Source organism: Dromaius novaehollandiae, chromosome W, assembly GCF_036370855.1.
Source record: "Dromaius novaehollandiae isolate bDroNov1 chromosome W, bDroNov1.hap1, whole genome shotgun sequence".
Lineage (NCBI taxonomy): Eukaryota > Metazoa > Chordata > Aves > Casuariiformes > Dromaiidae > Dromaius > Dromaius novaehollandiae.
In genome coordinates, this window is record NC_088130.1 from 33,824,762 (window position 1) to 33,852,759 (window position 27,998).

A 27,998-nucleotide genomic window follows, 5' to 3' on the forward strand; every position below is an offset into this window, starting at 1 on the left:
CTTTAAGGTGTGTCAGCCTCAGATGTCAGATCTTTTCATTTATTATCAATTCAAGAGACAACACGTCCAGGCAGTTCAAAAGACTTACCTCATTTGTGAAGCCAGAGGCATTCAGCCATTTTAATCTTTAAAACAAGCCTCATGATCACTATTTGGGCCATCCCGTGTTATAAGTAGGAAGAATTTAGTACCCTAGAGTGCATTACAACTCTCCTACTGCTGCCTTTCAGCTAGATTGCAGATGGCAGCCCCTTCGTATTGAGAGTACTGAGGCTGCTTGAAGTCCATGTGTCCCTTTGTGGCCACGAGCTTTAATGCTGCCATTGGGAAGCACTCAGCACACATCCTCTGCAGACTAAGCACAGTGCCATCAGTGTTTCATTTTTTCCGGCTGATATCTGGCCGTCCAAGGCCTTGCTTTCTAGTAGCAGTAGGTACTGAAGTTTCATAAAGCTTCCCTCATTTGACAAGAAAGCTACTGGTCTCCGCTGCTAATTCAGATTCCTACTAGCAGTGCATGAGAACCTAAGTATAGTCCAGACACGTTTCATTACTGCCTTGAAAGTGAGCACAATGTGATTATATCTGAGCCTAACAGGCTTCTAGAGACATCTCCTCTGACCAAACATGGGCTGCTTACTCATGGCATGGATAGTGCTAGCTTTAATTTCCTTGCTGTTGTTATTGCTGTGTAAAATAAAATGGGCTTAAGAGAAGATGCAAGATTCACAGTCCTTAAAAGCACCATACAAAGAATTCTCACAAACTTTCAGTAACATTTAGTTATAAATATTATGTTACAAATATTATTTTTTTAATTCCTTCAATAAACATCTGACCACAGAAGCGTTAAGAAGCTCTTTGAAGGCACACATACTGATGAAATGTGTTCCTCATGGAAAAGTAATATAAGGAGCACTAGCATGCCTAATGCAAAATAATTTGAAAATACCTAGAGTTTTTAGTATTTAGATCAGAGTATTGCTGAGTGCATTTCAAATAATGTAAAGCTTAATATCAAAGGCTCTGGAAGATACTGCAGCTCTTAGATGCTAATACAAATGGAAAGCTGATTGTCACCTTTTTATAAGAAATTCATTGTGCTGCTACATATAGCATAGCATGACAGCAGTACTTGAGTTTGCAGCATAATTAAACCATATAGTTAGTGGTCAGCAGGAATACAATCTCAGCCTTGTCAGAAACTTGTGAGTGAAATTGTTTTTAAAAAATTGCATGTAATAAATCTCTTACTGTTATACACTCATCCACAGAATTGTGAACAAGAGGAGGAAACAGAGGCTGAAAACAATAATGTTCCAAAAGCATAAACTACAAAAGCAGTGGGATGATTTCTTCTATATTCTTCTTCTTCTTCATTTTGTGCTGACTCCAGTATTCCTTGCACTGACTTCCGTAATGCTACACAGCAACTCATATGAGTATTGGCAAATATAAGCAGAATGGTTTATGGGAGTCCGCTAACAATTTAGGAGAATCTGGTACAAATTATGGGATTTTTTTTTCCAGTGGAAGACCATTTTCAAAGAACCTCTTTGAAGTAAAAGACAAAAGGCTCATGGCCTTCTAGATGAACATGTCATTTGCTATTATGTTGTTTGATAATTTAAATTTACTTTTGTTATTATTTTCCAAGCCTATGGGATGCCCATTGTGTTCTATTATCTAAGTCCATTCTTGAACTATCCATAGTTAGCTAAGAATTGGATTAATTGCAGTTGCATTTCATGCAAATTGAAGAATTCAAAATACAGCATAAACTGCAGAAGTATGGCCTGACTCCAAAAGTCTTTAGATGGCTGTATTTAGAACAAGCTGCAGATATTTAATATTTCTGGCTAAAAATAGAACAGTCAGCAAATAATTTTTTTGAGACTATTGAGTTGAATTAAAGTCACAGAGTCCATAAACTCATTCATACTGAATGTCCATCTATGCCAGAATTCTGCCTCCTACATTGACCAATGCACACTGGTTAATACAGGATGCTCAGAAAAAGGCCATAGCACATACAGAGAGATCTTCCCCCAGATATATCCTCCCAGCTTCCAGCAAAAAGCAGTGGACGGACTACCTGGAATGCATGACACATTTGGGTTAGTCATGAGTCCATCAACCTATGGATTCATGATCCTATCCCTCATGAGTGTCTAGTCCTTTCTTGAATTCACTGATAAGCCCATGGCAATGATTTCTGAAATTTATTCGGTTTGTGTAAAATAGTGAAATCTCTGTTTGTGTTGTGTAAAACCTTGCTTTTGACTGTTTTAAGCTGCTGCCTGATAAAACCAGTGGAAGATCCCTGGGCTTATATTTTGAGAAAGAGAAAATAATTGTACCTTAGTCATCTTCCCTGCTCTTTTCATCACAGACCACCTCTCTCCTTGACTCAGCTATTTCTTTTCCAAGCCGAACAGTCCCACTCCACACTGGTCTTTCTTGGAAGGCAGGCAATCTTTATCCTTGTCATTCTTTGGACCCTTCCGACTTCTATCTTTTTCCAAGATGAAACTTGCCTGCAAGAATACAAATTCAGACACAACAAGAACTGCGAAGTGCTGTTTTCTGTATTGCTCCCGGTTCCTTTTCTAATAATTCCCGACATTCTATTTTCCTTCTCTACTGCTTCCCAAAGGCATAAGGATATTTTCAGAGCACTAACCTTATTGACTCTAAGATCTCTTTCCTGACAATTGCTATTTTAGAGCCTGTTACTTTATAAGTATCGTAGGATTTATCCTGAATTTAATATGCCATTTTGTTATACATTCACTCACAGTCATGGTTTTTGCAACGATTCTTTCCAAATCAAAACAAATATAAAATTTAATCCTATTTTAACACCAAAATGTAAATAAAATCTTTACTGCAACATAAGCAGGTCATTCTAGAAGCGCTGAGAAGAAAAATGAAAGGTTGCCTCAATAAATCACAGAAGATTGTGAACAGTGAAATTACCTATATAATACCCATGGGAAAAGTATACAGTTCTTCCTTTTAGCATATCATTAGTGTTCTGAAACAAATCAAACATGGCCTTCATATTATGTACTTTCTGAGAAAGAAGCATACGGTTCTTTAAGTCTTTTTACCATTACATTATTATAGGGCCACATTGAGCATACCAACATATTATCTTGTCAGAATATATATATTTACTTCACAGAATAGTCAGAAAGGATACACTATACTGAAGACTCATGCCGCTGTGATGCCCATATAGCCAGATGATCACAATAAGCTATCTTTCCAATTCCTGTTAACCATATAAAATACAGACTGGGGCGAAACATTCCAGTAGTAATGTCTGGGGGAGGTTGGGGTGTAGGCAATATACAGGCAGGCAGAATGCTAAATCAAGGACAAAGACAAGTAGTAAATCAGAGGTTGCTTTATCTACAGAAATGCCAAATAAAAATAATATGGACAGGTATATTTGTCATAAAGCTTTCTTTCTTATTATAACACTTTTCAATCAATGTTGAAGAATGTTGATTTTGACACATTACTAAATATCTTTTTTGTCCATATGAAAAAAATGTAAAAAAAAGCACAATGGAAACTTACTTGGCACTTACACTAACCATACTTTAAAATATCTGCAGCTGTAAGGCAATAGAATCCGCAAAGGAAGTATCGTTCTCTAAACCTTAATAGAGGATTATTTTGAGAATGTTTTTGGTTAATATATACATAAAGTGTATCTTGTCACAGTTTTGCATATTTTTCTTAGTTCTGCTAACACTCATTCCATACTAATACAGCAGAGAGATTCCTTTCTGAGATGACATTAATGAATATTTTGACTATCACATTTGAGGAGACTTACATTTGGATTAAAAATTGATGAAAAGAAGCATGGTAACCCTAAAATCAATCCTGCAGAGAAAGCACTTGTTACTCTTATTTATTTCTTTTTAACATATGAGAAAAGCTACAAACTACAGCCAAACTTTATTGGAGAAATTACTTTGACACATACATGAATCCATTTAGTGATAAAAGTTCCTGTTAGAGAGAAGAGCTGAGTAGGATTCCCAAAAGATTAGGCATTTACATCCACAGGCTATCAAAGAACATTTACATCTCTGTATTAGAGGATAAAATTTGACTGTCATTTGATTAGGGTTAAAAGGAAACTTCTTTAGTTTTCTCACAGATGCTTCTGAACCTTCTTGGCACACACTTCATAGGACTACTTCACTATTTTCTATGCCTCATGTAGTTGATGCTATTCTTTTTCAGTGTGCATATATAAACTGGGGAAATGAATAAAGCAAAATACTCCTGAACAAAGCCTATGATCTTTTTCAGTCAGATTTATCTGACTTGCAAATCCTTGAATTTGGCTTGGATTCCAAATTTCTTCAACAACGTACAAATCTCACTTGAACTCATGATAATAATAATAATAGTGACAACCTTACAGTAGGCATACTTCATTAAAATAGCAGTATAGACAGGCAAGAAGTCTATTTCTTATTAGATAAAGAGACAGCTTGTAATTTCAATTTCACTTTCATAGAGCACATTTGTTCCATCAGGGAACAAGAGCCAATGTCACCTGGCCTGATACAGCTGCTCCAACTCAGGAAAATTTGCAGTGCTGTCACAGGCACCGGGACATTGGATATTCTCTTTCATTCTCTGATTCAGTTTACTTTGTATAAATCAAGGCCTCTCCTCATTTGCAAATGTTATTTCAATTTTAAATTAAAATAAATTGTATTTTTGTTGTAAAATATTATTTTAATAGCTCAAAATATAATGCTTTTAATTCAGGTTAATTTCAATCAGGTTAAAGATTTAATTTGCAGTTTTAAAATTTTTACTGTGGTCTTCTGTACCTTAAAAAAATAAAACTCTTTGATCTTATCAAAATAAGTCATTTCACTATTTGTTAAGCCCTGGGAGGAGAAGGAATTTTCTGCCATGGGAAATTTCCACAATTTCATTTTTCACTCCAATTGAAGGTGTAAAGAAATTTTGAAATGTCAGCACATGCTATAGAACAGAAATTCCAACTACGGAAGTACTTCCACTAATATACATCATTATTTAGCAAAAGTGAAATATTAGTTTTTTCTGGAAGTTCTGCATAAAATGCCAAAGTTTTCACAGAAGCACCTTCAAAACAGGCACTATTATCTCACTTTTTTAAAAAATTATCACTTTAGACAGATAATTTCTTTTGAGTAATTTCTTTTTCTAGTCAAAGAAAGAAATCCACTAGGAGATAGCAAGGATGGTAAGGTTCAAAAGTGAATTTGTTAACTGGAAATCAAATTTCCAAAATTAAACAAAGCCAAGATGGCTTTAACAAAGAAACAAAAAATTTCTTTTAAACAGAGAAAAGCAAGATTTGTCAATTCAAAGGAGCATTTCCGCTTCATTGAGCTGTCCTAGAACTAAACAGAAAGCTAAGGAAGGACACATGGCATAGAAGGATTATATGAAGGTTTAATATTTTAAATGAGTGAGTGGACTTTGCTCTTCCCTCTTTTTCATTGTGCTGATAATGACTAGCATAACTGATGCTAAGGAATAGTACACATGAAAAAACTGAGACAAATTTCCAGGAAGGTCAAATCTGGACAATCACCTTGCTTGCCAGGAGCATCAGCTTATGCTTTTGTCAATTTACAGTGTCAGGTGAGATTTTATAGAGAATGTACTTAGCAATATGGTTTAAATAGGTATTATAAAAACTAATCTTGGTATCTTCATCTTGTCCTGTAAAAAAAGTCAAAAATGTAGGTAGTTTTGAAGGCATCACTAAATTTCAAGTGCTTTGTGAAAACACTGACTCCTTTTAGACACCAGTGCATACTGCCTTTGCAGACAGCGCTAGCTTTGCGAGACAGTTTCAGAGGAGCAGGGAGTGCATCGCACTGAAGCACAGGCATTGGCTTCCATGCTTGATCTCCGTGGGGCAAAGCTTAAGGAGTATGAAAATGAGCTGAAAAGGTGTGAAAGCAGAGAGAGAAAGAGAAGAATGGAAGGAGGGAGTGAGGACAGAAGGGAAGGAGAGAGGGAGAAAGTGAGGAGGAAGGGAGGAGGAAGTGAGGAAGAAAAAGAAGGAAAGAAGAAGGAAAGAAGACGGAAGCATAGATAGACAGACAAACATCTGAAATCAGCCTGGGGACTGTTTACTTGTTGGCTGTCATAACTGTGAACTCAGACTTGAAAGATGTTGTTGCATTATTTTTAGGATTTCTTTCTTTGCTTTAAAAGAAGACACAGTTCATATTGACAGCAGTGTGTTAAGAAAAAGACTTTTAACCTCTGGCATGCATCTTCCCAATGAAAGGCCTGAATTCAAAAGGCACATGGGATTACGCAGGATGGGAAAGCTTCTTTCTTTCTGTTTCATGAAGAAAAGACTGTCCCTTTGAGGCTGACGGAGCCTGACAATCTCGGCCTGAGGAGACATAGCCTTCACCTTTTCCACACTCTCTGACCCAGGGAACATATTGAAGGGGCAGATTTTTCAGCAGGTATTACTGTTACAGACAAACTCTGCCAGAGCGGCAGCCAGGAGGTATGGCCAGCAATCTGCTTCAGCAAGGTGCTGTGGAAACAAGCTCTCTTTTTCTTTTTTCAATTGTGTTTGGAAATAACTGGCTACAAAAATGTGGATGAAAATAGAAGGAGGCCCAGAGACAAGGTTAAAACAGTATACTCTGAGCACCAGTCTTTTGCCAAGCAGCATGGAAGGGATGCAAAGACAAATAGCTCATAAAACCAAAGAAAAAGAAGGAATCCCTAAGTCATACATTTAAGTGCATTTAGACCAAAAATGAGCTCAAGATTTAGGATATTGTCTTTGGAGTGTTTCTTGTCTAATTAAGCTAGATTTATCTGTATTTGCCTTTTATACATTGTCAATGGTATTGAAACATGGATTAATAAGAAATGAAAAGCACTGCTATCACTTTAGTCCAAAGAAAAACAATTAAATCTCTTTACTCTGGTTCCTGGAGACCAGGGGTTCACCATACATCCATACTACATTCTGACGGCCCCCCTATTGAAATCATAACCAAGAAAACAATTGCTGAACAGGCATAGGGAACAAGTTATTCTTTCCTAAGTCCGATAGCCCTAACAGACTGCTGTGAGGTAATTTACACTGTCATCGCCTCCCCAAATTTCTTCTGAAGACAGTATAAATATAAGCATTGTAAGCAGCGTGAGCATAAACCTTCCTGTCCTGCAATCAGTCAAGAGCCCTTCCCGAGCTCTAAACGAACACTGTAGGAAATAGTTCCATACTTCTTATTCACCACCAAAAGGCTGTCATTTGAAATTCACAGTTACCTATGGATCAAAAATTAGTCTGGTCTTAACAAACATAAATATATTAGAATTGCCTCTACTTTATTCAGGTTACAGACTGAATCAAGATTTTGAAGTAAACAGTCTAGAATATATTGTCCTGTGGACTCTGTACACAGGATAATATCTGGTTGTTGAGAACGAGCTATCCTAATCCCCGGATACACAAGAATTTATTTTACTATTACTGCCCTTGTTTGTCTAGAATATACTTTCAGTGCTGGCTGCAAGCATCTCTTCTAATGCTGAAAATGCTCATGCAAGCATGATGCAGCCATCCTATTCTTTACTATGAGTCTCACTTGAAATTATTACACTGTTTAGTTAGTTAAAAGTCAGTGCAATAATTTAATATAGAAGTGCAGTGTCTTCATTCACATGGACTTTAAATGAACATTTTTATGCTGCAAAGGGTGTGTGCATGTTTGACTTCAATGTCTACATTCTCAATGCCTATATTTTCTATGTTTTCCCATATTCAGTTAATCAAAAAGCTAACAAGAATAAATGAAATATATAAGAATAAAGTGAAAGATACCACAATAAAATAAAATACATAAAATACATTAAGGTGAAGGTTTTGGAGATTACCTTGCCAGTGTTCATGCTCTCACTTTGTCATAATTAGCCAATTGTTTGACTGTGGTTTGTGCCTACTGAACTGACAAATTAGAGTTTCAATTAGCACAGAGGCAGACAAATCATGACAAGGCGACAGAGCCAAAGATGTCACCTGCTGACTGATCAGTGTCACGTTCTGTTAGGAAAAAAATAATTTATTCAGTGTTGACAATTAGAGTATTTATTGTAATCAGTATCAGCACTTAGTATGGAAAAAAAGAGTTAAGATGCACATAGAGTCATTCTGGAGAACTTTAACAAGAACCACTTTCAGTCTTGGTTGTTTTAAATGGTGAAAGTAATGTGTTAACATGCACTTTTACTAGAAAGAAAAATAAAATAGGTTCAACATGTTAGAAAGCTGTTGAATAAACCCTAACAGAGACAGAACCTTAGCTCCTAATTCAGTAAGTCAAACAGCAGCAGTTCTGATGCTTTTTAAGTGATAGGCATCTAAATAGAAAATTTTGTGGTAGTTTTTTTGAGTCAGCATGTGCATGTGTGTATGCAGGTCCATGTGCGCTTATATAATGGCATGGAGGTTTAAGAGAACAATATCACGCAAAATGTGAACAGTATAGGTTACTTATTATCAAAATAATACTAACAAGATTTCATTGCTATATGCTTGAAAACAAAATATCAGCTATGCCTTGTAAAGGACTCCATGTTCTTCTCCTACATGTCCTTTTTTGCACCCATCCGGTGCTGCTGCATGCCCACAGCTGCCAGCTTAGTTGGGGATAGCCAGCCAAATGCCTGCAGAAAGCGCGTCTGCAGGCCAATAACCGCACAAGACTCTGGAATAAAGTCAAGTGCTAGCAAAACAAAGGGCCATAGGAACTTGCTACATGTTACAACAATTTTGTATGACATTAATACTTATCTGCATGACATTATACTGCCCCATGTCATCATTAAGACACAATGACAAAAAAGATTTTAGTGAGTTCTGGTAGGGAGGAAGCCCTCCATCCCCAAGATAAGAGCCACTCCTGTAGTGAAATCAGTGAAATAGCTCCAAAGTGAGAAATTAAGTTAAAGACTTAAATGTGGAAGAAAAATGTTTCCTTGGGGCGAACGAGACAGGGTGACCTTCTTAGTTTAGTTATTTAATGTTAACAGATTAGTGAATTTTATTAGGAAAGATCTACAAAATATGACATCCTTTTATCTGTCTGTCCGAAGCTCTAAGGAAGTATTTTATAACATAAATAGGCCTAATACTTTTTTTCCAACAGACCTTTCCCTTTTTTGATAATGCTATTTCAGCAAAATCCAGTTCCTGTGAAGATACACCAATTTTTATGAAAAGTTGATTATAAATAAAGTGCTTTTCAAAATTCAAATTATTTCAATCTTCTTCAAACAGAATATCCCATTTTTGTTTTTTAAAAGCTATGATTTTTAAAGGACAACATTATATTGTAAAGAAAAGATGTATGCAGAGTCACACTTTCTATTTTTTTCTAAATGTCATGATTCTTTTGATCAGCCCTCTCCTTAATTTCATTTTACAGTATAGTTTATGTAAAAAAATTTTCAATTGTGATTCAAAATCAAAACAATTTTCAAAATGTCATATTGAAAAAACAGGAAAAAATATGAAATTGCCATTGGAAATTCACAAGTTTTATCCAGTTCTAAATCTAAGTTATCAACTGGAAGTAAAGCAAACGAGACAAACATTCACACTCACAGAAGATATTCACATTAAAATAAACTATCATGTAAAAACTTAGCAATAAAGGTATCAGCTGTGACTGCTGTTATAGTTACAGCAGAACTGTTAACTAAACTCCAGCTGCAGGCCAAATCTTGGATGACTATAAAGACAGAAGGAATTTAGGACCACAAAGATGTTTAAAGAACTGGAGCATCTCTCATAGGAGGAGAGGCTGAGAGAGCTGGGTCTGTTCAACCTGGAGAAGAGAAGGCTCAGGGAGATCTTTTTGATTTGTATAAATAAATACCTGCTGCAGGGGAGTAAAGAAGATGGCGCCAGACTCTTCTCAGTGGTGCCCAGTGACAGGACGAGAGGCAAGGGGCACAAATTACAATACGGGATATTCCATTTAAACATATGGAATCACTCTTCACTGTGAGGATGGTTGTACAGCTAGTTGCCCAGAAAGGCTGTGTAGTCTCCATCCGTGGAGATACTCAGAACTTGACTGGACACAGTGCTGGGTAACCTGCTCTAGGTGAGTCAGCTTGAGCAGGGCAGTTGGACTAAATGATCTCCAGAGGTACCTTCCATCCCAACTTTTCTGTTATTTGTGATTCTGTGACTTTGTGAATGTCTTTCCATTCTGGGTGCCTAGGCAAGCATGATATAGATCTCATTATAAATATAGCTCAATGAAAAAGAAGTCCACATTCATGGCTGGTCTTGAGCTATTCCAAATGCATAAAGCAATCATGCTGACTTCATTGCTGCAAATTAGATGTTTAACTTCACTTTGAAAGTAGCAAAATTTTGAGCTTTTTAGTTATTTAAAAAAATAAGGTCACTACCAATGCAGAAACATATGAAACTATTACAAAACTGCAGGATGTTAACTCAAAACTAGGTAGAAATGGAATCTAAATGGACTTTTCTTCCCTGTCCGCACAAGGTTGAAATTCCTAGGCTGAGTTTATATTGTTTAGATCATCAGTTCTGGTTTAGAAATCTCAGCTTCTGAACAACTTTGAAGCATCTAGTTTAAAGTTGATTTTTTAACTAGTTATTACAGATATTCATTTCTGAGGAGTTCTTCAGATCAAAGGGGTGTGATTTTCAATTGAAATAAAAAAGACAGCCATTTGTTCCTGATGAGCTCATGTGCGCGATGGGGGAGGTGAAGGGGAGAGAGTTAAATATAAATTATATATACAAATAGTACATATATAAATTATATATATGTATAGTATATTTTTAGTTATTATAGTATATATATAATAGTATGTATAAATATATACAGTATATATGAATTACAGTCTAATACATATGAAGTTACTGTCCACATGACTTTTTTGTGGAATAAATACCTTCCAACATCAGCTATTTGGACTTAACCCTGTCATGAGTACCTAGCAAATGACACTATATTTTTCACTTTAAACATGGTTAAAATGTTAATAATACAAGTATGTTTTCTTATCTCACTGCAATGAAACCTGTATTCAGGATACTAAAAGACTTCCGAACAATTACATTAAAATAAGCAACTATGCTTTAATGAGTTATTTCATATAATTTGAAGAGATAGGATTTCATACTACAGATATTAGACATTATTAGACCATTAGAGATTATTTTTAGCACACAGAATATAATATGAAGTTTTATACTGACATTATTTATTGTTTCAGTCATAAGTCCTTGTAACATTTTGCTGGAAACACAGAAAATTGTGAGACAGAACAATGCTACCAAGTGGTGATTTGAAAGGAGTTAATGGTGTCTGATTTTATAATTCAATTTTTCTGTAAAATTTAAGGGAATATATCTTGGGCCACAAACGAAAGTAAGTTGATAAATTACAAGAGAAGAATCACAGTATCACCATGAACCAGTAAGGAAGAAGTAAGGAAAACCAATACTGTAAGTCAAAAGAGAGAAAAAATTTAAACAGTTGCTTTTGGCTTTTTAATTGGTCCATAACCGGACTCCAGTTACATGGCAGAAATAGGTTCTACAGATTTGAGACCTGGAAACGGCAAAGAGGAAGACAGAGCACACATGTTGTCACTTGCATGGTTCCTGCGCACTTACCCCAAGTTATTGAAAGGGTCAGGGAAGCAAGGCAGATTTCTAGGCTTGCCTATGGAAACTCCAGTGAAATCAGAGCATCTCTGGAAAATGCTTAAAATTTTTCAGATAAAAAGGCCAAGCCACAACTTTTTTCTTTTTTCTGAGCTGAGCTGATTGGAAATATGTCAGAGACTAGACTGGAGACACAGAAGTTCATTTGAAGTGAAAAAAGCATAAAGTTATGCCATTTTCACTTTTTTGTGACTGAGAGCCTCAGTGCTCAAAGGACTTAAAATAATTCCCTTGAAGTTGAAGGGTTTCAGATATTCTAAAAACCGAGGCTCCACTGGCACCTGGCAGCAGGGCCCGTCTTGCCGCTCCTCAACGAAGGGCTGAAGAGCGGGAGCTGCCGCTCTTGCTCGGCGGGAGCAGGCTCACGCAGCAGCCCCCCGCGCCGCGAAGCACCGGCTGACGGGGCCCCGACTGCGCGCGCGGGGCTGGCACGGCAGGGCCCGGGGCAGGGAGGCTCTGCAGCCACCGGCAGCCCGGTGTGAAGAGGCCCCAGTGAATAACGCCTCGGTTTTTTCCTTCCTCTGTAATGGTGCCCCTCCTGGCAACAGGACAGCCGGTCCCCTTTCGCTTAAAGCATCTTGAGAGAAGGGCAAAAATTTCTTTGTACTTCTCACAATACCAAACACTTTGCCTTTGCCCACAGTTAAGACCGGACTTATTTTAAATGACTAAAGATCCATGTTTTTAGAATCTTGCAATGAAACAAAGGAATGCTTTGTCCCATTACTTTCTCAGATGAAGCAAAAATGTCCTCTAGGAGGAACAGCACGTAAGGGCTTTATGCAGAAAAAAGATTCTCCCAGAAAGGGAGAGAGAACAGGGATTCAGACTTGATTTTATAGCATTACTATCTTTCAATTTTAACTACAGACTCATTACCATGAATCCATAATGACAGGTATGTGATAGGTTGGGAACTAATGTCCTAGTTGAAACATTGCAAAAATTATTAGGAAAGAGCAACTAGAGGTGAAATGAATGATTACAAATTAGATCATATATTCCAAAATATTTAAAGGGCTGTGAAAAATGGAAAGAGAAATCAATGACGGTGAAGATAAATCTATGCTAAGAGATGGGGCAGAGGTGATCTATTATCTGTATAAGTACTGTGAAATGGATGGTATCCAAAAGCCCAACCCCTTCACTATAGCTACTGCATTAAAGTACAGGGAGCATGAATGCTGCCATGGATAACATGAATTACAGGGACTGGTTTCTTATCAATCTGCTTACCAAGAAGTTACATGAATATTTTCCAAAAATACGGATGAAATAATACATAAAGATTTATAGGAAAGTGCTTCTCACTCAGAAAAAAGAGACAAATCCCTCTCCAGTGATCCTGTCTTCCTTTTACGGAAGTGGACTATTATACCACAATAACAGCAGCTGCTGTTATTTATGGATGTGTATTTGTTGAAATAGGTTGCAAAAGAAGAGCAAAAATAGTAGATTAAGAGTTAATTTCCTATGCAACTTGTAAAAGTGACATTCTGTTGTTTTGTTCACTTTTGTTTTTTGCACTCTCCTACAGAGATTCCTTAAAGGTGTGTTATATAAATACAACCCAAACCCTAATGTTTATTTAAACCAGGTTTAGCTGAGTGACTGTGAGTCAGTCTGTGTCCCGATCCCACAAAGCAGACCCATAGCTTCAAGTGCAGCAGAAATCCCAGTGGAGTCCGCGGCACTGCCGAGCTGCTTGGAGCTGGTCCCGTGTGTTGGGACCTGGCAGCAGCGGGGCCCAGAGCACTTTGCCATGCAAGAGCCAGCGTGACCGGGAGAGGAGGGGGGCAGGATACTTGTGGGCGGACACGTAAAAGGACTGCAGGAAAGGAAAGACAGATGTCAGTTGAATTGCTCTTTCTTGCAGGGGTGCATGGAGGCGTAAGGGAAGGAGAGGTTGTGGGCAGGAAGGAAAGGAATGGGTTTAGTTAAAAGGGAATAACCTAACTAAAAAGTGAGAGAGGAGACACAACGCGAAAAGGAAAAAACAAAAAAACAAAGACAGAACATGGGAGGAGAATGTAAAAGGGTTAGGTGTAGGTCAAGCTTTGTTTAGTATTTCCTACCGAAAATCCTAATGGGACCATTTTTAACTGAATTGGGACCAGCCAGCTAGGAAACAAAAATAAATAAATAAATTAAAAGCCTATAACAGTGTTTTCAGTGAAACTGGTTATTACACAATGGAAATAGCTCATGATCTGTGAGAGATCAAAATACATTTAATGTTCATAGGAGTCAATGAGCCTTTGAAAATAGATCTCAATTTACCTTCATAGTATCTGTTTTCCTGACAGACAGGGAAGTCAATGCGGGATAGGCGCTGGTACCGGATGGCTGCCCTTGCACCGTTAGACTTATGAAATGAGTGTTGTGGAATATTTTCTTTTTACTGGCTCACATTCAGGTACACTTCCCTGTCCATTTAACTTGTTAAATATTTGCTGCTATACAGGTTTTCCCTTGTCAGTTTGTAGTACGTGAAATCCTGATAAATGAATGCCAGTACACTGTAGTCACAATTATAGATTAGCAAAGAATGTGAAAGCAAAATTCTTTTCATTTTGTTTACAAGTTCCATTTCTTTACAACAAAATAAATTGTTTCCATTTGTCTCTAGTTTTTAGGTATATACATGCATATACATAGCGTAATACTTCACTAGACAGAAAAATATCATCATATCCTTCTGTTTGCTATCTGGAAGAGTTGCTATTTGACCATGAAAACACTTAGAGTTTGGTTTGGGTTTTTTTCCCCAAAACTTCATTTTTCAACAGCTGACCACTGAAGAGACTTCGCCTACACAACTTTACTCGTGTACTGAACTCCTGCTTACTTACATATAATACTTTGACCTTAGTGAATTTTCTGACATGACTAATGATTATTCAAATTAGATGAAAAGTTGGCAGTAGAAAGAAATACTATTACAACACTGAAAGATGTCTTACATGTTTCATAAGCATAAATATATTAGTGGAATCATACTACTATTGGGTACTAAAGGTATTCTGCTCAAATCAATGGATAGTTTGTGATGTTTAACAAAGCTACAATCAGAAAAAAATACCAATAACTTAATGGGCTGTATTTCATAGTGCTATATAACTATTTAGTGTGTGTACATAGACATAATTTCTATGGCAATATCATTTTAGTGCACTATATTAAAAATAAATTATAATACAATTTGTTGAAAACAGATAATTTTATCTTGCACTGCAATGCATTTTAAATGATCATATTAAATAGAATTCAGTGATATTCTATTTTATAGCTATCTAAAATAAAGGTCCTAAAGAAATTAAAATAAAGTACCTCATTAAAAATTCTGGTTCACAATTGCAAAACATGCTGGAAAACATAAGACACTCAGGTTTTGGAGCAACGGTGCGATGTCTCTAGCAAACATCCATATATGAGCTTTCCTGGTTTTAAGAAATGAAAATAATCAATTACCTTATTTAGGATTTTCCTGAAACTGATTTTCATGTTCACAGCGCTGTAAATTTGATAAGATCTTACTCAATGCTAATTTGGACAGCAGATAAGAGAAACTCGCTCACTCACAGTGCAGCAGCAGGATAAGCAGGCAGTGAAGTAGTTGTGGCCTGTGTGGTGCTTCATAGCTTCAGGGCAGAGATGCCTTCCGTTGGGGTAACACCACCAGACCTCATAACAGACAAAACACCGGTTATCCTTTTAGGAAAGTCCTACGGAAGAAAAAGGCTTTACTTGCTTTGCTAAATCAGACACTAAGTGACTATACGAGCTCTAAGACTCTTGGGGAAAACACTACCTGTTCTTATCTCCTAAGAAGTCAGTCATGCTTTACGTTCACTGGCTCGGGATGGAGATGTATCAGCTCACGGGAAAAATCTGTCTCTGAGACAGAAATACCTCTTAGCATGTGACTGCTACTAAATCTCGCCAGGAAATGAAATACATCTTCTCATCCTACCTTTGTATCTAGACCTGCTCCCACTCTTTTTGCTACATTTCTGGCACCCAAAATGCTGGGGATTTAGGAACTGCCTTGCTTCTAAGCCCTTGCAGAACAGCAGGGCACTCCGGGAACTGGGGGAAGAAGAGCTTCCTACATCTCCCTTTTCTTTCCACTGCCTGACACTATCCTTCACTTGTTTTCCAATATTCTCATTGTGAATTCAAGCCCACATTCGTGACATTGATTTATAAGCACTCCTTATTGAATTTCTCTCCCTGCTCCGGCATTACTCCGTGCTCCTTCTGCAGTTTTTTGTTATGTGCTGTTAATAACAACACATGCTGTGACTGTCAGGCAGCCGAATTTTTCAAAGGTCAGATCAGTTTGAAGCTCTCTGCAAATTCATTTCAAGTTACGATATACCAGAGCAAACCAGATCCCAAGAAACAAAATCTTTTTCCTTTGTTTGCATTTCAGCTCCTATTTCTCTGTCTCTATTTTCACTTTAATTGCACGTCTGTCATATTCTCCTTAGGTCTTGCTCGTTCTTTTCTATAGTTCCAGGTAAATCTGAATTTTTTCTAATTAATGTACCTAATGCCTGAAAAACACATCAGAAAAATCCTCCCAGTAATAGCATTGAAATCTAGTGTCTCCAATGACAGAGATAGATGTCAGTCATGAAGCACACAATATTGGTATAAGAACCTGAAAAAATATCTCTGTAGGCCACAGAAGGTCAGAGCATGACAACAGCTGGAGAAGGAGAGGGTTAAAGACTTAAATATAATTATCTGACCTTAAAGCACAGAATTTTTTCTTGACAGAGTAGAATTGCGTCTGAAACAACTTATGAACAGAGCGGTGTGGAGAACTGCTTATGGAAGTGTTCATACATTAAAATTTGGTTTTCTTCTGATCAGCAAAGCAAAACAAGCTTTTGGAACTGCTGCTCTAAGGGGAATAGACCCTGGCTGGGAGGAGCTCCTGCACGGGAAGCGGTGGGGGCGCCACGAGCAGGGAAAGGGACATTCCCAGGGTTTACGGGCAGCGAACTGTGTGTCAGCCTGCCAGCAGGGTTGCTGCGGAGCCAGGCAGAGAGCTTGGCAGTAATGCAGGAAGATTTCAAAATCTGCCTGGTAGGCAGGCAGACTCAAGTTCTGTCAGATGTGACACTAAATGAATTCTATCAGAATTGAAGAGTTCGAATGAAAAATTTCTGTTTAGAGAAACTGGCTTTCTCTGACAAGATATCATTCCATTGAAGGATTTTTTAGCATCAAGTGTACTGTGGAATTTTTTTATACACATATATAAAAGCATTGTGTAAAGCTCATTCACTTTCCCTTTTGCTAGGAAAGAAATTACCTGGTGGAAAGGTGTGCCATTCATCAATAGATCTTATGGCCAGGAAAGCCAAGATGATCATCTATCCCAATTGCATGCTAAACACAAGCCATAGGACTGTCCTGCTTCCATTCCTGTTGGAAGAAAGCAAAAACATCCACTGTCAAAAAAATTCTAGTTATGGAAAATCCACCATAGCTCATTAAATTTTTCAGTGGTTAATTATCATCAAACACAGGGTTTATTACATGTCAGAAAGACCTCCTAGCCACTTTATACCTTCTTCTTCATTCTGCTGTGTCATTTCCAACTCCAGTGTACCACCTTTTTAGGCTCCTTTTTACATCTTTGGATCTCCTGCTCATAAGCCAGACCACCTTCTCGTCCAGTTCTTCACCCAACAGTGCTTTCTTTCTGGTCTGTTTATGTGCAAACGGTCTGGGCTTCGGCAGCAGGAGCAGGAGTGCAATGCACGATGCACTCTCAGGATGAGTTCATAGCACAGTAGCTTTCAGGAAGGACTGCAAGGACTGCATCAGAGCGTGCAAGTGTTTCTCTTGCCCCTTCCCTTGTGCAAAGGTACTACGCTGAGGAGGATTTACCAGCGATTGGTAAATCCTCACTGGTTTAATTGCCACTCTATGCATACCTGTAAAGCAATACATAGCCATACTGCACCACTATCTACAACGATTTTTAACTAACTGGCAACTCTTCATTCTTCAAACCTTCTGAATTTCATATGTCTGAATTTCTCCATGAGACATGAGGTTTTAAAATAAAATTATTTAAAACTGGGAAATAAAGTTTTAAAGCAATAAGCATGTAAAGGGAATTGTTTAAGCATCCAAAATAAAATCTTTTCATGCTTGAGTAATTCACTAATGTGACCAAACATAATTACAGCACTTATTATTTATTTATTTTGTTATAAATTATCCATGGGATAAAAACAAGTATAGGAAATTTCAGTCATAGTATTTTTTCTTGAAAGTCATAAATGCTTGGGCACAGGGGCTTATAATGAAAATGTTCCCTCAACCATAACGATATTGCTATGCTGATGCTGCTATAAAAAGGAGCTTGAAGGGAAGCCTCATGGAGGTTGAATTGGGTTCAGAAACCAATGCTGAAGCAAAAGTTTGCTTCATTTCTGCCAGAATCATTTCTGCCATAATGAAACAGCTGAGCAATGACTTCAGCCTAATAACTGATTTATGCATGACACTACATAGCTGACATTCATTTTCTGGGAAGGGTCTGAAATGGTGTTCTCGGGGCCACTCTGGCTTGCATATAGGCTGTCAACGGCATTTCTAACTTGTCAGAACCAAAAAGGAAAGGAAGTGATGGTGACCAACTTCCTCATTTTAAAACAAGCGTAATAAGCAGAGCAACTGCAGAGAATATCAGCCTTTCCATTCTCAAGGCTTGTATATTTAGCTGTTTTCTAGCATACTATCCATTCATCACTCTTACTGAAATTAAGGTTAAGTCAGCATTTTTATGAGCAACTTGCTATCTCTGAACAGACATACCAGTCATTTTCAACCAGAGTAGGGTGACTGCTTCCATGTTGAGGAAGAGCCCCTGAAAGTTTCTACTACTCAAGACCATACTACTCTGCAGCACTTGTGCCCTGGCCTTTGGTATAGGCACACACTCATAGGCATAATTTCCCAAACCTAATTCATGTGCGTAAAATCTCTCACATTGGCAGCACTTGCAGCTTCATGGCTCAAGACTGAAAAAAGCAAATAATCACTATGCAATTGTAGTCAACAAGATAAAATAATTGCTTCCTGAATGAGATTAATAATGAATTACCTGAGAATTTAAGGGGAAAAAAAAAACCCAGATGCATTGGTTAAATATATGAGTTATTTCTCGTATAACAATATCTATACTTTCTGAAATCTGGAAAGTATGCTCCTTTTACTCTACTGACAATCTCATATCACTAGTAAGATTTTACTGTCAATTCAGGGGTATCATAATCATTCAAGACCACTGCCAAAATTTTTTTCAATGCCAGACCATGTTAAAAATCTTGCACATATTAGAAAAAATCTTACTCATGTTTATTCAGTGAACTAACTGTACACATATAAACTGTTCATGTAGTGACTATATTAGTGATCAAATTCTCTTGTGATTAAATACCAAGCAGTATAGTCTCACTATGTACATATTTAGACAAAAAAGCAGTACACTGTATAAGACACAAATTTTAACTTCAAAAAATCTAGGAAAAGTATTACAGTACTGTCTACTATTTACATAAATGCTGATTTTCTATACAAGCTTGTGAATTCCTTTTACACAGAATAACATATTTTCATTTATAAAATTAAAAAAGGAAACAGAGAATATCATGCTTTTTCATTGTTAATCATATAGTATGATCACTCTCCCCTTGCTCCCCCAACTCAAAAGCTTAATTCAGTTATCATCACTTAAAAACATGGAAGAGATATACTATCTGTTTGAGAGTCTGGTTCCATTTCCTTCAGCTGGTTCATTGCATCTAATACTATATCAGAGCTGTAATATGTCTTTTTAAAAAAACACACCTGCATCTAATGTAAACCAATTAGTAAAAAACACTTAGTATCCAAGTAATGTCAATATTACAAAATATCTTTTTATGTTTCCACTCAGGGCAACATTTTTATAACTAATTTGGGCAAATCCTTTCAAGAGCTCTCAAGGAAAAGTCTAAGGCAAGCTATCAGAGCTAATAATTCATTTTAGAAATCTTAGTCTTTGTCTTCTTTATGAACATTAACTGGTTAAATTCAAAGGATCTGTTATGTCCCTGGGGCATGCCTTCACTGCCACTGAATTAGCTCTCATTTCTCCCTCCCTCTTTCCTTCTCACGCCCACTGTTTTTTTCCGTCATAGTGTGTATTTTTTCTCTTCTCCCTCCTGTATTGTAACTAATGAATATTCAATTTGTTAAAGTAGAACTCCACCAAGAGAAATTGGCAGACATCCACTCTTTGCCCCAAAATAGCTAATAGTCACAGCCTGTGGCATTTACTGAGAGTGACTGAATGGAATAAGGATTGAGCATGGGTTTTTGAGATCTCACATCACACATTAGCTTCTAGAAATCTAGCAGTGCCACAGGTTCTTATTTCATATTCTTTAAACAAATTACTTCTGAGCACAGTTTTAACTTTGCAGAATTAATACTAAACAAACAAAATCTGTTCTGTCAGAAAATTCCCAAAATATGACATAGGAGAAGACCTGACGGTTGACATGTGAGTGCAATTGATGACTTGCCTACATTTGGGAATATTCTTCTGTATTCAGATAATGATTTTCAAATTAAGCTCATCTTTAAGATTTGTATAAAGAAGAATCATAAAATTGATTGGGTCTGTTATTCTCTAAGAAGCCTTATCCAGCTCTACTTGTGGGCCCGGGACACAGACGGTTTGTGTATAAGATAAGAATAAACAAACCAAATTCTGAAAAATGAATTATTATACAGCTTCCAAGAATTACAAGTGATTTAATTTTAATATTAGAATCAGCAGACTCATTTATTTCAGCATCCAGTCTTCCATCAACATATGCACTCTCAAGTTTCAGAAGAGCACAACACATTATGAGGAAGAGACTCGCAACCCAATGTCACTGAGACACTGACAACTGATCAGGAGGTATGTACTCAAAGAACATCTACTGTCATTGCATTAAAAAAAAAACCCACAAAGAAAAACTCTTTCACTAATACAAGGAGACAGAAAAACACAGAGAAGAAATTTTGATATAGACAGCTGGGATGTATTTGAACGTGCCTTCCCTTGTGTTAAAGACATTAATATGCCATGTGAGACATACTTTTAAGTATTTTCACATGAATTAATGAGTCCTGAACATAACATCCAGCTATGTCTGGGACAGTTCTGCTTTGGGGAAGGTTGCCAGTTGCTATATTGGATCTACCCTTTGGGATAAGGGCAACCTTCAGAAAGTACCTACAACATTGTCTTTCTCAGCAGTTTCTTGCTCAAATTGTCACTTGCCACATATCTCAGCTAACTCGCTATGAAATATATGATATGAACCAAGCTCCTCCAAATCTTTCCCAAAGGTATACCTGCCCTTTTCAAGCCTCTGTCTCTGCAAGCCCTCTGGTATATAGTTCACCTATCACTTTAGGCAAAAGTTAAAAATAAGGACTACAGAGACTTTGTAATAAATGACACATGCATTTTACTCTTAGGCAGTCGTGGAGATTTTCAAAGCCAGCCAAAAATCAACAAGTACCTTGTCCTCCTTCATTGAAATCATAGCCAAGTGTATTTTATGCCCTTCTTTCTTCTTCCCGGAGTACTTTTATTCCCAGGTGGTTGTCAGCTGCCGAGAAGGGAGGTGCAGTTGGACAGATTCCATCCTTCAGTAGGGTCCCTCTCTCTGCCAGAACTAAACTCTGGCTTCGGAAACAAAGCCGGTTGTCAATATGTCAGCTCTCTGGTGATGTATTATAAAAAACAGCTTCCTTTAGCCCTTTTAGGTCTTTCCCCTCCCCCTTTTAAAGCAAACTTCTTGCTCTCAAAGGGAAAAGTCATGTAAAGTTTATGGCTACTCGATTCATGGTCAACAACTGAAATCAGATAGGGAACATAGACGTAACATCAAAACTGTCAGACTAGCAAGTAAAATTACAACTGCTTCAGTGATTTAATGTGGCTACAAGAGCAAAATTATTTAAATAATGGGTAATGGATGGCTTGCTAATGTGTAACTAGCATATTTCCAGTGTTAATGAAAATGAGGCAATTTTTGCCCCCCTAGAGGAAAAAAAAAACAGTTTAAAACAGCAAAGGACTAACATAGCTAAGTTCTAAAAAAATAAGATTATATTAAAAAAAAGACTGGAAGATACATTACACTGATAGCAAATAACATAGTAAATGAATTATTAAAACTAAATAATATATATTATAGTATTTTATTAGCAAATTGAAATTATTATATCCCCTGAGCATCTAGCTTGTTAGACACTAGTCCAGCTAGTTAGAATAAAATAGTTTGTTAGCATTTAAAGGAAATATATAAAAAGGCATACTGGTCATATGTATAACAATTAACCAAACAGTTTTAAAAATCTGACATACAGAGACAAAAAAAATGGGAGCTTGGGAGCCTCATCATACCTTTCTGACATTTGCCCAGGACTGGTATTTGGGATGACAACTGTGCTATTGAACCGTGCTCCATTAACATATCAGAAATAAAAAGATTAATGATTATCACTAAAAGAAGAGAAAGTTGCTGGCTGTATAAGAAGTATTAGACACAATGAAAAGGAATGAATAATTCTGTGTGAAACACAACCAACATAAGTGTTTTTTAACAGTGGGTTTATATTAAATGGCACCATTTGTGCTCCCAATTATTTATTTCCACCAATCTCCATCTTTATATGAGTAGGGACAAGTATGAAACCAGAAACAATTTCTGATGGGCTTGTGAAAAAACTTCCAGTGCATAAAAGCCAAAAGAGAGTTTTCCTCTTTCTATATTTACATTGTTGATACTAACTCCAGATGACTTCAGAAGAAACACATAGCACTGCAGTGTTTGACAGAAACCCACAAGCATTGCTTTTATTATAACATAATACAGTCATGGAAATTGCAATATTATCTAGCAATTAACAGTTTCTACCAGTGAATTTTCTGCAGACCTTAAGGCACCTGGCCTGTTCTCTCTTTCTAGAAGACAGGACTGAACCACACTGCACAAACTACTGCGCAGTTGCCTCTAGCTCGCACAGCCTCTGAGCAGGGGGCTAACTTCTTCTCTAGCTACATAATGCTCCATGAAATAGGACCCCGATTCTCTCAAGTTATAATAAATTATCATCATAGTGTATCTACGATGGTCAGTCCTTTTGAGGCTTCACAATACTACTTTTAAAGTCTGCATAAACCTCCAGCAAAGAAAAACTGACAAAAAAAACCCTTCTTTCTGCAAGGCCATCAGCAATGCCCACAAATTCTCCCAAGAAGGCTGCATTTTTTCCAGTTTTTGTTGACTGTCTGAGCCTGTGGCAAACAAAACCTTCTGTAGAAAAGGATGAAATATTTTGGCCAATTGTTTTTAATTACCCTAAATAACATGCTCAGTGACAATAAATGTCATTATTTTAGTCAGGTTGTGATGGACTGTTCATGTAAAAAAATAAAGCTATTTAATATTTTTAACATTCCTTTAGATCTCTGCTTTTTTTCCCCAGAAATTTTCAAGTGTTAAAAAAATGCTGAATCTCTAAAGGTTTCTACAAACAATTTCAAGCAATTTAAACCTAAACTGTTGAGACCTAGACAATTTCAGTGGCTTTGTTTTGAAAAAACAATTGTTGTAGGCTGATACACAACCATTTTTCTCAGTATTTCAAAACTACCCAAAACAGAGAGCATACTTGCAGACATATATAAGAGACACAGGTGAAGGAATGAAAGAAAATGTACGTTAAATCTACTTCCATTTCAATGTAGCCTCATAAAGATCTCTTTTTCCCTTGGTCTCTTAGCTTGATGTCTCTACCCAACCAACTGATAATCAGGGAGGTTTCAAGGTACGTCCATGTCTTTTTTCTTCCTGGACAAATATGATCATAAAGCTGAAATCCACAAAAGGCATTTCTCCTTCAAAGAGTACATTAAATCATTTAATGCATGCAGATATAATGTACCTTGCATGTAAATATCCTGACAAAGAACTATTTTTCCATTTTCAAAGCTGCATCACATAATCACAGATAGTTATGGAGTGAGTAGTGCAGTCAGTACTAACACCTGTCCCTATTTTTTTTAAAGACATAGACTATTTTGGTGTATACCTTGTGGTCCTGAATGTCTCCTCAGTCCAAGCTACTGGAATATCAACCTACCTTGATCCTGATAAATCTGTCATTGAACCAAAACACAGCAATAGCAGAGCTGCAATTCAGAGCTTGTTAGCAAACAGGTATATTACCTCTAAAGGGACCTCAGAACGGTGCATGAGCTCTGAATTATAGAGATGATGTTGCAGAAAGCAAGGTGGCTTACAGTGGCTTGTGTAAAAGTTTCACTTCAAGTTGATACATTCTCTCTTTCACAGAGATTTCATCCACTGTGCTTAACTTACTGGATCTATGATCTAATTCATTGGTTACGAAAAATATGTACTCAAAATGAGCAACCAACAATTTGGTGATCTCTGGGGAGCAGACGAAGGTCTCCACAGGCAGCGTGCATGGAGAAGATATGTTATAATTCTTAGGTTTTTGCTCCCTACTGAAGCATTTACTCCATGCTGCTGGAATTTCTGAATTCAAGTGTTTTCTTAAATTAGTATTTTCCACTCATTTTTTTCTCCATTGACTGGAAATTCTTGTCTAGGGATGTTAAAGGACACAGAAACACTGCTTTCTTGATTTACTGAAAATTTCAGGCTGTCAGCAAAGAGCTATATTAAGGACTCTTGCTCTCTACTCACAGCTCCTCAAATACTTGCTAGTATGACAAAAAGCCTAAGAATCATTTAGGAAGACTGGAAGGCCAAATTCCACATTTAAGGTGAACAAACAGGGAAAACAAAAGGGACAGAATGAAGACAGTAGCCACTGCAGTGATACCGCAAAAACTGTCATAGCAAGACCGATCACTATAGAGTCAGCTATTTTCCATAACAATGTTAATAAGAATTTCATATAAACTGGCAAACAAAAATAACTGAAAGTATTCCAAGTATTCCTGGATCAAGAAATCTGATTTCACACATCTAAGTAAAGCTCTTTTCCAATGTTTTCAGAGCCTGTAAGGAGCTCTGTGTCCTTGTATGCCATTCCTTTCCACAGCTAGTCTATGAAAAGTGTTTCCAAAATACAGCACTAATCCCTTTCCTGTTGAAACATTGTGCACATCAGGCCAGATTCCCTAAGGCACCAGTCCATCCCTGAGCAGTGGCAGCACAATTCAGATAGCAGAAAGTACAGCCAAAAGATGTCATTGCGAGATTTTGATGAAACATAAAATTAAAGTTATGTGGAGCTATGTAACAGAATATTGACATCAGCTGTGCTGTGAGAAAGGGGCTGCAGAAAGTGGAAGAACCAACATAGTTGGGAGATAATGGAAATGTGGGAGAACCCTATTATATAATATAAGCATTAATATTTCAAACATAATCCACTTCAACAAATGCTGGAAGAGCAAGGACGAAATCAGAATTAGATACAACAGAGGGACAGACTAGGAGTGGGAACACACAGCTTTTCCAAAGAGCAATAATTATCCTTCAAAAGTCCTGGTACATCACAAGAAGTTGCCAGAGTATGCTGATAGCACTTTTTTTTCCTAATGTTCTGAAATCTCACTATGAAAATTTGTGACGATATTCCCCAAAATATTCTCTGTTGTTCTTTTACCAGACCATCTGGTAAATGAAACTTTCTGATGTTGCATCTCCTGGTATAATGGAAGAGCATGGATTGCGTACCCACACCATTCGTCCAACAAAAGAACAGCTGTGTAAGTAGTTTTAAGCAGAATGGAAGTAGAGCAGGGGAACGAAAAGGGCAGGACTGACATCCAGAGCCTGGAGGGCTTCTATGCTTACAGAGCTGAAAGAAAAAGAGTGATTTCTCAACAAGTAAGTTCTAGCATTCTGTCGCATGCTATTCAGTAGAACAGAATTAGCACCGAAGCCCCAAAGCCTTGAAGTTCTCCATTCCTCACATGAAGAATAGGGGTTCCCATCTCTCACATCCTCCAGAGAACATGAGCCAATACATTTGCTTTTCTCCCCCCCAACTGATTCTGCTTCTAAAATATAAACATAAAATCTCTTTTACAAAAGTTTTTGGAAGTTATTAAAACACAGAGCACAAAGAGTATGAATTCAGTTGCTCCAGTTTTCCAGCCACTGGAAAAAGTCAATGGTTTCATGTTCAGTGCTGGTACTGATACTCCGAAAGCTACCATATGGCTGAAGCAGCTCTGCTGATGACTTTCTGAGTTGCAGCAATTGCAGTTTTTCAGTAAGTCAGGCTTTCACTCTTAATCACAATCCTAACAAGCAAGGCAAATTGAGCTGATAGAGACTTGTTTGTGAGGGTATAAATCTCTCTTGGGCTGTTCACTGTAGCTCTATTAGAGAGCATCCCCTTTTTCGCGCAGTGTGCAAAGATGCACAGATGGTAGAAGTTTGGAAAAATTCCCAGAATAGCTCTGAGGAAGCAGACAGAATAATAAAGTATAGAAAAGGAGAACAGAACTCTGACCCTATCCCAATTTTGAGTAAATATGGAAGATGATGAACTAAACCAGGTAGCCAAGAGCTTATATTAAATTCCATAACTGACTCACCTCCTATTGGTAGCAAGTTTTCAACCCTATTTTGTCAATCTTTTCTCTTAGCACTCTCAGTGGTAGACAGTGTTTTATTTCTGCTACTGCCAGGAAAGGGTCAAAGTATGGTAGAGAGACACAAAAACATTATTTTCATCCTGCCAAGAAGCTAGCAGCGATTCATAATAGTTTGAAGTGGTTGTGGTACTTCTTTACAGTAGAGCAACACTGCTCAGCTTGGAAAATATTGGTAGAGGCACTTTGGTCCAAATGTTAACACATGTACGTTTGACATGAGCCTGAAAAAAGAAAAGTCCTGCTGTTCTGTAAATGAAGAATACCCTAAGTGTGATTTTATTTGTGAAAATGTGAAAGCATACACATACTGCTGTGTAGATTACTCTTTTGCAGAAGTTGATCTAATTCTACTTAAACTGATGGTTCCAGTCATTATTAACAGTACTCTCAATATCACATTTGCATCAAACAAATTCAATATAAATAACTTATCACAGGTATATGAAAAACTATACAAAATAAACTACTCTTCTATTATCAGAAGTGTGTAAGATAAAGACACAGGGACTGTTCAGAAGATAGGAGCATTCAGATTTGAATCTATCATGGAATTGATCTTTGGGTATATGTGCTACCGTGCCTTTGAGAAACCATGGGCCCTGAATAGCCCTCCCTACTTTCCTGGATGGATTTACAAAATGTTATTGGCTTCAAGTTTCAACTGACAACCACAGTTCACATCCATTCAATAATGTGAATGAATGTGGAAAGTAAGTAGTGAAAAGATTCATTTCACTACATGATATTATCAGATTACTAGCTGAGAACTAGTCTGGCAACAACAAATTCAATGATATAGCATCTTTCATAATTTTACCTTTTGTTTTCCTCCACACTAGACCAAATCTAAATAATTTTTAACAGTTTTGCAAAAAATGATATTGTATTTTCTGAATGAGAGGGGAGTTTTTCAATGCAGAGGGGTAAGCACTTATATTTATCCATATCTGCTCCATGGACCAGTTAGGTTACAGGTTACAAATTCAGGAGACACATGCATAAATCAGCATTCTTCCTTTCTCCTCTCTTGTCCATGTTTCCATGTAAGGGGAATCTACCTGAAGGCCAGAGAGAGGCTACTCTGCTCTGCAGCAAGCAAACCTTGATTCACCTTGAGGACACACAATCCCGAATGTCCCACATTTCTCTTTTTCACACTTCTCCCAACCATATGTGAAAATTTAACAGAAAAAGGTGAATCACTGCAAAATATCTTGTGTTTGATAGAACAGGTTATTTTAACAAAAAGCAATCATTTTGTCAAAAATGTTCCAACTGTTCTGCATGGACAATGCAAATGCACATGTCCAAAGCAAATGCATATGTCAGGCATGAAATGCAAAACAATAAACACACTATATTAAGTCTTGTTTTGCTTAAATGCCTCTTTGTGAGAAGTGATGGGTAGCACAATTTATAGCGAAGGAAGGATAAAGGTGTTCAGATGGCCTTAAAATCAGTTTT

The 27,998-nt window shown here is 37.2% G+C and overlaps 1 long non-coding RNA gene across 1 annotated transcript; it reads right to left on the bottom strand.

Annotated features, from left to right (window-relative positions):
- Positions 1-15,177: 15,177 nt before the first annotated feature.
- Positions 15,178-21,521, bottom strand: LOC135324466 (uncharacterized). The gene is made up of 4 exons (XR_010385859.1): positions 21,382-21,521; positions 17,118-17,230; positions 15,374-15,516; positions 15,178-15,231 (listed from the first exon to the last, which is right to left on the bottom strand). It is a non-coding gene; the product is annotated as an uncharacterized LOC135324466 (long non-coding RNA).
- Positions 21,522-27,998: the final 6,477 nt, after the last annotated feature.